Here is a 13,563-nt window from a genome sequence, read left to right on the forward strand (position 1 = left end):
ACCATTGATTTGGGAAAATTATATGTCAGTGGTAGCGTTTAAGAATGACTCCAAGAAATGGTGAGGATAAAACTGATGGGAGTAACTTTAAGGGAGAATTGGAGGAGAGAAAGTAGAGCTGGTGAGTTCAGAGACTCTTGAGAAGACTTAACTCTGACGAGGAAAAGCAGAATAGGGCAGTGTCTGGCCAGCATGCAAATCTGAGACAGAAGGCTTCAGTTCTTATTTTAAAGATGGCAGATACCACACACCTCCCCCCATAGGTATACACTGTATTTACGTATGGTATGGGAATTAGTCACAGGGCAGTGGAAAGCTTACGTTGCAGGAGGCATAGAGAACAACAGAGACAGGACTTTGCAGAGAGGAAAGGAGATGGTGTCAGCTCTGTGTCACGTATGTGACAGAAGAACAAAGCAAAGCATCAACATCCAGTCGCATGTAGGTTAGTATCTGCGTGTCCTGGGAGGATATAGATGTCTCTGTTCTTATCGTTTCTTTTTTCTTAGTGAAAGGGTCAAGGTCATCACCTGAGAATGAGAAGGTGTGACAATGTTTAGGCAGTTGGAGGAGAAAAGAGAAGGTAGGACACGATCATCTACAAAAGTGGAAGACAGTTTACTAAGAAAACGCATCGCTCTACAAAGCATTTGTAATGCTCACTTCCAGGCTGTCTTTGCATGTGCTAAGCTGTGTTTCCCCCCACACAGTGACCATCACTGTATAAGCAGATAGCTGGGATTTTTAAACACCGATAAGGTTTTCTTCAGGGAGAACAGTGATAAAAGGGGTGAATTGGGCAGAAGTCATGGGAAGTCAGAATCTTCTGTCACATTCAATGGTTTCTAACTCACTTTGTTGAAAGGGCGTTACAGTATTTCAAGTAACTATTTATCTATTATTGTTAACTCTGCTTGGAGCCAAGCACTAGAAATTGATGAAAGAATGCATGTTGGTATAATATTACCAGGAAAAATTAGATTTTTTTGTTATGCATTATAACTGAAAGTATGTTGCATAACATATTCTCTAGAAAATATGCATCAAATAAAATGAAGAAACACATTATCTAATTTTGATTTTAAAATTTGTTCAAAGAACAGTAGATATTTGAAAACTGATGTATGGGAGTAGGTTTTATATATATGATAAAAACTACATCTGTTGTTTGAGGGTATGAATCAGTGTAGAACACAAATGCATTTTTTTCTAGCAAACAAAAACTTGACCTAAGGAATTTATTTAACTTTGAATTCCTCATATTGTCAATGAAGACATCGGGACCAGATGATCATTAAATGCCAGACAGGTCAAATTTCTGCCAGCATCTAGTTTTAGAAAGGCCCATCTTTAGGGTGGGAGGATAAAAATCTTTAAGTGCTAACAATTCAGAAAAAAAATTGTCCTGTACACATAATTCAATTTTTTTTTTCCTAAAAATGTTGAAAGCCTGGGAGAGAGCAGAAAAGGGAAATGACTAACTTGGCAGTCAGTGCAAATTGTTCTCTTATACTTGAAGGCAGGCTACAGAAAGAACACTAATCCTTAACAGAATTCTCTATTGCCCATTCCCCTGAAGTTAGGCGTGGGTGGGATGGCCCTGGAACAGAGATACAATGTTGTTCCTTCTCCCTAATATTTCTTTGTGAATTAAACTCACTCCGATGGTCATTCGCTGCAGTTATTCAACACACGGGGATATCGTTATTCAGAAATAAAACATTTTAAAATTTAGGAATGCACCAGTTGAATTCAAACTATTTTAGTGACTTCAGATTTCATAGCCATAAATGTTTGATAGGTTTCGGTCTTAAAGACAAAATTCCATATTCTATCTATCTACCAACTGCCATGAACAATAAATACTAAAAAGCTAGTAGGCTTTAAAAAAAAAAAAAAAGTGACTACTTCCAAATCTATTATCATTACCTTGCCGTTTTTTAGCCAAAATTTTTGTTTCTGAAAAGTTTATCTTTCTTTTGATAGTATTTTAAATTTTATTTATAAAATATAATGCATGTCTTGCAAAGCAAACTATATTATCCAGGCTGCAAGGAACTTTGGAAACTTTAGTAAGAAGCAAAGCAAGCTGTCAGACATTTCAGTAATTGAATTTCTTTGAGAACTGCCTTGGTTTGTCGGCTTTGACTTCACTGTCAGAAGAAAATAAAATAACTAGGGAATTCCTCTGAGATAACACCAGGGATATCTTGATAATGCTAAGGCAAGAAAACTAAGTGTTTTCTCAGAAGCTCTGCATTCGGATACCCTCAGCTAGTATGTGCGAGATCATTTTAGCCTTGAGTCTTTATTATCTGATGCTGAGGTCTGAGATTAACTAATGACCTGTCAAATGGCAGTACATAAGCCTTTCTTCTGGTATTAGGATGCACGCCATCATTACTTAAAGTGCCCAATATACTCTTTGTCAATTACTTTATAAGTGCAATTCATATTTTACTGCTTCCGCACACGGATTGCTTGTAAAATGTTTAGTGGTTAATTAGCCTGGAAGGAAGTCCAACTTATGAAAACCCAGATAGAGGAAAAAGATGTCATAAAATTACTGGCTTATTCTCCTGTTCTTATCTGATAGAGCAATGTTAATCAGATCCCTTTGGAAATTTACCTTTGACTACTGTGCAGCCTTCTATATAATCAGCTCCAGAAATTTTCCCCTGTGGTTTTCCCCTTTGGCGTGGGCTTTCCTCCAAAGGACTTGAACGTATTAAGAAGAGATTGACAGCTCTCCTAACAACCGTAGATGGTGCTAACACTAAAAGGAAATATAGGTCTTGAGATCTTTCTGTCCTGAGATCTGAAATATCAAACATGAACATTTAACCATGAATGAAACCAGCACTCGTTATTATGTATAAGTAGATTGACCTTGAGTTTCCATTAATCAGTTAGAGGAAAATTTACAGAAAACCCATAAAACTACATGTATAGAAATATTATAAAACTATTTTTATAGTCATGAAGATGTCAAATTAAAGAATTTCAATACAAAATACCACATTGGCATATAAATTATTCATTTACTGTTCAACGTTACTACATGGTCTGATAAAAGTACTAGAAAATCCTTAAATTAACAAAAATGGTTACATATGTTTTTCACTTTATTCTGAAAGGGAGGAATATATTTTTGTTCTGTACACATTGGCAAAATCAATTATACAGTGTTTGTTAGCTTAAATATAAGAAATTCTTAAGGTCGGTAGCAGACATAGATGGTCATTAACCCCTTCTTCTGATATGATTGATTATATGAAAACCAGAGAACTAAATTCAACTTAGGCAAATGGTTTCAAGTTGTGTTTTTTTTTTACCCCAGTTCAATTGGCTGTTCATACTAGGTAACCTGGAGTTGAGAAAGGGCCCTGTCCTGCTATGGCAGGTACCATAGTGCTTTCCTCATTATAATCTTAGATACCTCAGTCCACGAAGGATCTGCTGTATTTTGTTTATAACTCAAAAATATGAGGATGTACTCTAGGGGGTTTGGGTGAATTCAGTACATGCTTCTTCTTAGGTTCACGAGAAGGCATAATTTTCACACTGTCTTGGGGGAAAAATTAACATAGAAACTTCCTTTTATTAAGACAGTAGAATTCTATATTAAGTTAAATTAATCTTGTTCCACTACCCACAATAAAAAATATGTATATGCATCTGAAATAAGAAGAAGGGGTTTGTAAATTCATTGTTCTTTATCCTCTGGATGAATTTTTATGTCTTTAACTGGGCAGTTACTATGTAGCATTAAGACCACTTTTTCTGTTACCTGGCCATCAAATATCTCAAAAGTCATAGAGTGAAAACATGTTGGAGAATGCATTAGTACTATTTAGCTCATCTTTATGAAATAAGTTTCACGTTTTTATCAATTCCAACTAGTATATTGCTATTATTACCATCAAACATTGCATTTGATGGCTTTATATGACAACAGGATAAAATTCTGGCAAGATTTATACCCTTAATTTAAAGAGAAGACATTTCTGATTAAAGTGCTATTTCATATCAGAAGAAATAATAGATGTCTATTAAGGCATTTGTGTGCTTTATAGGTCTACTGTAAATTTTAAAAAATTAATTAATTAATTTTTGGCTGTGTTGGGTCTTCATTGTTGCACGCAGACTTCACATTGTGGTGGCATCTCTTGTTGTGGAGCACAGGCTCTAGGTGTGCGGGCTTCAGTAGTTGTGGCCCGTGCGCTCAGTAGTTGTGGCTGGCAGGCTCTAGAGCACAGGCTCAGTAGTTGTGGCACATGGTCTTAGTTGCTCCGTGGCATGTGGGATCCTCCCGGACCAGGGCTTGAACCTGTGTCCCCTGCATTGGCAGGCGGACTCCTAACCACTGTGCCACCAGGGAAGTCCGAGGTCTACTGTAAATTTTTAAAAGTAATATCAATAAAAAACATCACACATTATTAATTTGAGTTTTAAAATGGAATTTTAAGTGCCCTTTGTTTCACATAGTGATGCAAGTTGAAAAAAGCCAAGAACATTATTTGGATAAATGTCAACACTCTACATGTGTATATAATAGCAGTGATAGAATAATGCTATTATTTTCTGATTATAATGACCATAAATCCCTTGTGTTAAATATTTTTAATAGGTTAGAAAATAAAATCCACCCACAGTGTTATTCGGAGAGATATTCAATTGTGTACATGTATAATATTACATCCTACATAATACAAGTAAATCCTATTTTCCATGTAGTTCTGCATCCTCACTTTTTTTCAGTTCAAATTTTAAGAGAAAAATACGTTGAAGATTATTATGTGACTCTTTGATGTTGGTCCAGGTACAATTCTTTGGAGGATTAAAATAGAGCAGTAAGGACTGTTTGGATATGCCTCCAAGAGTCAGGAAAGTTATATGGCTAAATGTTGAAGCTGTTTCTTGGACTATTCAAGATGTGACCCAGCAGAGAGCTCAGCTGAGTCTTCTTAAGTTGGTTAGGAATGCACTACCTTCCAGTAGGGACTTTACTGCTACACTAAAAGGCTTGAACCTTTGGGTTGTTTTGGACTCTGGCTCTCTACCTGGTGTTTCTTCAGGGTCTTCAAAGAGAGACCTCATGCAGTGCCCCCCCCAGGCTGAGGATGCAGCTTCAGAAAATACCTGAGTTGGTTATGGTACCTGTAACTCTGAGGGCACGGTTTGCTCCTCTGTGTAGAGTTTAGCCCTTGGGTGTATGTTGTTTGCCTTTGAAATCTTCCCACTTTATTCATTTTCCATTTGTCTATTTAGCTAATATACTTTATTATTTGATCTCATTTATAAATATTGAAAAATAAGTACTTAATTCTCAGAATGACTGGAGATCAGCGGAATCACTTGGCCCTTTAAGAAGCACCTACCTCTCCTTCTGTCACCCTAGGGGAATTTTTCAACTTTAAATCAGCCTCAGTGATATATTAGGAATCTGTTACTCAGTATAGTGCCCTGTGACTGAAAAATCTCCCCTGAAAGTCAGCAAGGAGAAGATAAGGAAGAAAAGGAAATTCTAAGCATTTGATATGCATGATCACACCTGATTGTTATGACAATATTATGTGTGTATAATGTGATTATTCTCATTTAACAGATGGTAAAAATGAGGCTTAGAAATTGCCCAGAGTTATAGTGTTAGCAAACAATAATACCAGTATTAAAATCCAACTCTTATCTGACATCAACTGTCCAGCTTTTAGCCACTGGAAAACTGTTATCTCCTTACCCACGAACAGTCCAGTCTCATTATGAAAACACACAACATCTACTTTTGTCATGATCAGGCCATAAAAACACAAAATAAAGAAATGGGAAGGAAGTCCCATTCAGGGAGGAAAACTTCATTGTAAATGATGGCGTCCAACTCTTGTAGGTGACATAGTTCTCATCTGCCAATTCCTCCTTGGAAAGTAAACAACAAAGTACCCAAAATCAGGATCCTGGATTCCTTTGCGGCCAGTATGCTGCAATTGACTTGTTTTCAAACTGAGTGGTCCAGTGGATTACTAAAAAGAGATTAGGTTTACAATCAATGCAAAATGGGTTTTAACCTGCACAGGCTCTTACTGGCCTGTGGCAGATTAATTTCTTTGATGGATTTAGACATTTATAAGATAAAATAATATTTATCTTTCACATTTATAAAGAAAACCACAGAGTAGGTGTTCAATAATTGATAGTTATTGACAGGTTATTATAGTTATTGTTATTATTTACTTTCTAATTAAGAAGTCTCTGGGAGGAGGATTTCCTCACTCCACTTTTTATAGAACTTAAGTGGAAATTGACAAGAGGTTGAATAATTTTTAAGAGATTTTTAATAAATATATATACATATCTAGGAATACATGTAGGAACATATATATATATATATGACATTCTATATAGTTGAACAGAAGCCCATAGACTACAGATGTTCAGATTCTCCCTATTATGTTTTGCTCCAGCTGTCCTCAAAGAAATTTTTAGATCATAAAACATTAAATCAGGAATTTTCCCTGTACTATTCACCTCGAGACATGAACAGAAAACTATGATGGTCAAATTACAGCCACTCCATGGAAACTGGCAAACATATGGAAATGAGGGCCTCAATATTTTCCTGCTTGGTTTAATGCTATTTTTAATCAAGGTTTTTCAGGGCCAGAAGCTTGTGTAATTTTATGAGCTGTTTTTAAGTAGAAAAAGCACAAAACTGCAAATAGAAAACTAGGGCTTTGGATGGAGCCTTGGCACTAGAGCTGATATAGCATCAGCTTTATTTAGAATCTTCCTCAAGATCCAGAGTCTATCATATTGAAAATTCTTCCCCATTTGTAGAATCTGTTTAGTCCCCTTTACATTACCGATAAATATTACCTACAATGGCTTTTGTTCCCAAACCTTATCTCTGTTACCATGCCGAAGTCCAACCCCACTTTCCCCATCATATTGCCCTCCTTCAGTCTTGAGTTTCTCCTTCCTCACCTGATCACCTATTGAAAGTTTCTAATCTTTCGTACCAAAGCAGTCATCAAACTAGCTATGTTTCATTTATCTCAACTTGAGTGGTACTCTAACCACACAGCAATGACTGCGTGTGAGATGTTCAGAAAATGTGTGTGTGTGTCTCTCTCTCACACACACCTTAGACATTTGCCTGATGGCTGGGGAAGATAATCAAAAGGTTTTCCATGAGTGTTGATCCACAGTTATGCCATCAAAAGGTCTCTAATGGCAAGTTGGAAGCATAGCTTGAAAAGAAGTGAGGTGAAAAGCCAGGATGGTTGGTCTACAGTAACTATAACTGAAGGTCCAAGGAGGACTGTATGAGTGGGGGGGAAAAGGAAGAAGTATCATAAATATATTCTTAAGAGATAAAATTGGTGGAGCTTGGATATTGATTAGAATTAGAGAATGCAGGGGGAGGGGATTTAGAAAATTAAGTTATATTTATCATGTTTCTATCTTAAGGATCTAATTGGATAATGGCTCCAGCAAATGATATATAGAATTTGGAGGAAAAATGTGCAGTTTTATAGGTAGAAGAAAACCTTTGTGGGAGCCTCGCTGAAGTTTGTGTATGATTGAGATATTTGTCTACAATATGTGATCTCAGTTGGGCACACTTTAAAATGACCTTAAATTGATTCAGAAAATTCTGGTTCTTTTCTCTGTAGCACTTACACTGTGCAGAATACGGATTAGACTTCTCAATCTCTATTGTAAAATATTTGCACTGCTATTTCAGGAATCCAGAATTCTCCTGTTCTTGGCTCATAACAAGGAGTTTAAAGTTGAAGTTGTTTTTCTTCATGCAAAGGATAAGACTCATACTCAAGAAAGATAACCCAAGTTATCTTTCTACTATCCATCACACCTCAAATTAGTATAAACTTTATCATTTTTATTAGGTTGGTTGTCAAAATGCTTACCTGACTGGCTCAAACTTCTGCAGAAATGCCTTCATTGCACTATTTTTAATGTTAAGCCCTTGGCTTTATTAAGGATAGATTCAATAAGTGGACAGACGAAGAATGCTTCTAAGCTTTGCTGATAAGCTGCTGTTGAAGACCTTGTCTGTTCTGTTCTTTGTCATCCATATGAGTACCCAGGGAACACATTACTCCTAGAATTTAGGGCTGGAAAACTTTGATTCTCTTACAAAGCAGGTTTGATATTTTGATCAGAGGATGGGAAGTATGTAACTCAATTTGTTTTTGCCTGAATTCTCAGAGTTAGAATTTGTGAGCAAAGGTAATAGCCACGTTTAATGTTACACTTAGCCAAAAGCCCCAAACCCATACACACTTATTTTATATAGTTCTCATTATTCCAACTTTAAAAATCATTCTAAGGTATAAGTTTTCTTTATAACAAAAAGTTTGAAATTTTTTGAAAGTATATGTGTTCTAAATAATAGATGAGTAAATCATCAAAAATTCAATAATCGTATATTTGCTTAGAAGTGAACATACTTATATTTTTAGTTCACTCGTTTCTACTTCATCCTTCAAGAAAGAAATGGCTCAATTTGTAAATATATTGAAATCATTCCCACTCAGAATCTTGATATTGGGAAAATTTTGATTTTAATTGTTTCTTGATTACAACAGATATCTTTCCATTAGGATCATGCTTTGCTTTCATCAGTTTTTCTATAATAAAAGGAGATACAATATCTTTTTTAAAAGTTCTAAATGATATCATAGATTTTTTTTTCATTTATTTCTGCTCTGATCTTTATGATTTCTTTCCTTCTGCTAACTTTGGGTTTTGTTTATTCTTCTTTCTCTAGTTCCTTTAGGTGTAACGTTAGATTGTTTGAGATTTTTCTTGTTTCTTGAGGTAGGCTTCTACAGCTATAAACTTCCCTCTTAGAACTGCTTTTGCTGCATCCCATAGGTTTTGGATTGTTGTGTTTTCATTATCATTTGTCTCTAGGTATTTTTTGATTTCCTCTTTGATTTTTTCAGTGATCACTTGATTATTTAGTAACATATTGTTTAGCCTCCGTGTGTTTGTGTTTTTTACGTTTTTTTCCCTGTAATTGATTTCTAATCTCATAGCGTTGTGGTCAGAAAAGATGCATGATATGATTTCAATTTTCTTAAATTTACTGAGGTTTGATTTGTAACCCAAGATGTAATCTATCCTGGAGAATGTTCCATGCGCACTTGAGAAGAAAGTGTAATCTGCTGTTTTTGGATGGAATGTCCTATAAATATCAATTAAATCTATCTGGTCTACTGTGTCATTTAAAGCTTCTGTTTCCTTATTTATTTTCATTTTGGATGATCTGTCCATTGGTATTCGTGAGGTGTTAAAGTCCCCCACTATTATTGTGTCACTGTCGATTTCCTCTTTTATAGCTGTTAGCAGTTGCCTTATGTATTGAGGTGCTCCTATGTTGGGTGCATATATATTTATAATTGTTATATCTTCTTCTTGGATTGATCCCTTGATCATTACGTAGTATCCTTCCTTGTCTCTTGTAACATTCTTTCTTTTAAAGTCTATTTTATCTGATATGAGAATTGCTACTCCAGCTTTCTTTTGATTTCCATTTGCATGGAATATCTTTTTCCATCCCCTCACTTTCAGTCTGTATGTGTCCCTAGGTCTGAAGTGGGTCTCTTGTAGACAGCATATATATGAGTCTTATTTTTGTATCCATTCAGCAAGCCTGTGTCTTTTGGTTGGAGCATTTAATCCATTCACGTTTAAGGTAATTATCGATATGTATGTTCCTATTACCATTTTCTTAGTCGTTTCGGGTTTGTTTTTGTAGGTCCTTTTCTTCTCTTGTGTTTTCCACTTAGAAGTTCCTGTAGCATTTGTTGTAGAGCTGGTTTGGTGGTGCTGAATTTTCTTAGCTTTTGCTTGTCTGTAAAGCTTTTGATTTCTCCATTGAATCTGAATGGGATCCTTGCCGGATAGAGTAATCTTGGTTGTAGGTTCTTCCCTTTCATCACTTTAAATATATCATGCCACTCCCTTCTGGCTTGTAGAGTTTCTGCTGAGAAATCAGCTGTTAACCTTATGGGAGTTCCCTTGTATGTTATTTGTTGCTTTTCCCTTACTGCTTTCAATAATTTTTCTTTTTTAATTTTTGCCAGTTTGATTACTATGTGTCTCAGCGTGTTTCTCCTTGGGTTTATACTGTATGGGACTCTCTGTGCTTCCTGGACTTGGGTGGATATTTCCTTTCCCATGTTAGAGAAGTTTTCGACTATAATCTCTTCAAATATTTTCTCTGGTCCTTTCTCTCTCTCTTCTCTTTCTGGGACCCCTATAATGCAAATGTTGTTGCATTTAATGTTGCCCCAGAGGTCTCTTAGGCTGCCTTCATTTATTTTCATTCTTTTTTCTTTATTCTGTTCTGCAGCAGTGAATTCCACCATTCTGTCTTCCAGGTCACTTATCTGTTCTTCTGTCTCAGTTATTCTGCTATTGATTCCTTCTAGTGTATTTTTCATTTCAATTATTGTATTGTTCATCTCTGATTGTTTGTTCTTTAATTCTTCTAGGTCTTTGTTAAACATTTCTTGCATCTTCCCGACCTTTGCCTCCATTCTTTTTCCAACGTCCTGGATCATCTTCACTATCATTATCCTGAATTCTTTTTCTGGAAGGTTGCCTATCTCCACTTTATTTAGTTGTTTTGGGGGGTTTTATCTTGTTCCTTCATCTGGTACATAGCCCTCTGCCTTTTCATCCTTTCTATCTTTCTATGAATGTGGTTTTTGTTCCACAGGCTGCAGGATTGTAGTTCTTCTTGCTTCTGCTCTCTGCCCTCTGGTGGATGAGACTATCTAAGAGGCTTGTGCAAGTTTTTCAATATCATAGATTTTTATATTGCCTAAATATACCTACATACAAGACTACCATACATATTTTTTGTTTCCATTACATTTCTTTTTAGACTACACCCATGTTTGTGCTTTCACCTTTGCCATGCAGTTCTAATTTTTTCATTTGCCTATGATACTTGGAGTAATTGGGTGTTTGTAGTTCAGATTTGTGGTAACATCTCAATATGCCTAACTCTTCTAGAGGCTTTGGAGAGGCTTACTTTTGGGCTGTAGATTATAGAAAAATGCTAAGCAAGAATATTTGGGAGTCAGAGCTTGTTCTATGCACTATGGCACTAAAATCAAAGAGGAAGCAATTACATAGAAGAATGTTCCATTTATGAAGAGAGAATGCAAATGTCTGTAAGTTTTAGCAAGGAAGAAAAGAGATCTTAGGATGGTGTATTAGTCTGCTAGAGCTGCCATACAAAATATCACAGAGAGGGTGCCTTAAACACATAAATTTATTTCCTCACTGTTCTAGAGGCTGGAAGTGCAAGATCAAGGTATTATCAGGGTTGGCTTCTAGTGAGGCTTCTCTTTCTGGATTGTAGATGGCAGAGTTCTTGTGGTATCCTCATATGGCCTTTTCACTGGGCATGCGCAAAGAATGAGGCAGAGAACAAGAGAGAGAACAAGAAAGAGATCAATTTCTGGTGTCTCTTTCTTTTATAATAACACCACTCCTATCGGATTAGGGCCCTACCGTTTTATTACCTCCCTAAAAGCCCTTGACTCCAAATACAGTCACATTGCGGGTAAGTGTCTCAACATGTGAACTTTGGAGGGACATAATTCAGTCCATAACAAATAGTAAGATGAGGGAAAATAGAATAAATGCAATCCAATTTTGATGTCTTGAGTTTTGTGTCCACTCTACGTTGTCCAGCTCTGAGACCCTCACTTCGTGGCACAGAAGGCTGCAGGGAGTAGAGCATAATTTTAGTAAGGGAGCTCAGTAAGCACTGTTTTCTTTTCCCAAGTTTTGAGTCAGAAATTTTAAATACCTCATATCTATTTGCCTTTCCATTTTGATTCCAAACAACTAGGCAGTGTTGATTATGGATACAACCATTTCAATCAGATTTATACCAGAATTTATGTACTACATTTTCACTGAAAACACATATTCCCCCAATGAAATTAAGCCAATTTCACTTTTGTTTTATGTTTTTTTAATAGCAGCATTTATATGTTTCTAGTTTATTCCATATTGATGTCATTAAAATAATTTTCATCAGGATAATTGCTCTTCTGGAAATTTCAAATATTTGATTTGCTGATTGTTTCTTCAGGGTATATCAATGTTTACAAACTATTACTCTTGCCATTGAAAGTTTCCTTGGTGCCATTATTTCAACCATGTAGAGTTTCTGTGGGTTAAAATTTCACAATCCAAGTTACATCTGGGTTAAATACTTTCATTAATTTTTAGCCAATAAAAATTTTAATGTGTGTATTTTCAGCCCCTTCTTTTTGGGCATTAATTTTATCAGTTGGGCCAGATCTAGTTTTTTCCAGGTCTCAAATTTGCAGATTTCAGTGTTACCAAAAGATACATTTCACTTAGTTGTTTTGTTTATGGAATTTATTATTTACCCTGGGTTTTCTAGCAGAGCAAAAAAGGGTAAAAAGCTGGTTTTTAACCTTAACACAACTAAGACCATTGTTTCAAATTTCAAATTTTCAAAGTACCAAAGTAAATGACAACTGTATAAAATTTTAATAATTTAAACACATAGAAATATGTGGCTATTTTACTGTTTATGGGCAAGCGAATTTGACAAGCTTTTGGAAGGCAATTTTCTGTGCCTATTTAAAATAAAAACGAACAACCACTATGATTTAGCAATTTGATTTCTAGGAATCTCTATAGAAATGATAGTTAGGTAAAAATGTACATGCAATATTATCTTTAATAGCACAAATGCAGAACAAGCTTAAATATCCATCATGTGAAGAAAAATTTGCTTAGTTCATACACTGAAATTGCATCCATCCATTAAAAGAATCAGAGATACAGATGAGCAACTCCTTATGGGGAGTTGCTGTTTAATGGGTGTAAAATTTCAGTTCTGCAAGAAGAAAAAAGTCTAGAAATCTGCTATACAACACTGTGCCTATACTGTATTGTACACCTAAGTTTTGTTGAGAGGGCAGATCTCACATTAAGTGCTCTACAACAATTAAAACAATGTAAGCGAGATATAGATGAAACATCTTAGAAAGTTAATCTTGATATACCAGCTTTGCTTTGGTAGAGGTATGATGGTTATTCTTGTTTTTCCAATGAAAATTAAAGATATATTTTCAAAATTTGGGAATGAGAGTCATGAGGAGTCATTAATGGCGTTCATCAAATATTTTGGTGCAAACGGTAACAGTGCATTTCCCTACAGTCACTGAATTAACTGTGAATTTGCTCCTTATTTTGGTGAATGACATGAGTGGAAGTGACATATTAAATTTGTGTGGAACCTTAACATTCAGTGCATGGTTCCCCATAATGCCTTCTTTCTGCCTCTGCAATTGTACAAACACAAATATAGAGTCAACTTCTGCATGAATAAAGATAAACCTGTGATTTTAAGCCCCTGAGATTTGGGGATTATTTTTTACTTACAGCATGATCTAGTTTATTCTGATACTGATCTTAAAAGTTTTAAACGTACTCCTACCCCAGTGGGCTTGTAACAGATTTGGAGCTATTTTGCAA

The 13,563-nt window shown here is 35.6% G+C and overlaps 1 long non-coding RNA gene across 1 annotated transcript in view; it reads right to left on the reverse strand.

Annotated features, from left to right (window-relative positions):
* Positions 1–3,055: 3,055 nt before the first annotated feature.
* LOC309619446 overlaps positions 3,056–13,563 on the reverse strand; it is a 29,671-nt gene continuing 19,163 nt past the window's right edge. The window contains exon 2 of the long non-coding RNA XR_014238970.1: positions 3,056–4,394. This is a non-coding gene — a long non-coding RNA (uncharacterized lncRNA). The remainder of the gene's footprint in view (positions 4,395–13,563) is intronic.

The sequence above is a fragment of the Balaenoptera borealis genome (genome assembly GCF_965194805.1).
Source record: "Balaenoptera borealis genome assembly, chromosome: 21".
Taxonomy (NCBI): Eukaryota; Metazoa; Chordata; class Mammalia; order Artiodactyla; family Balaenopteridae; genus Balaenoptera; species Balaenoptera borealis.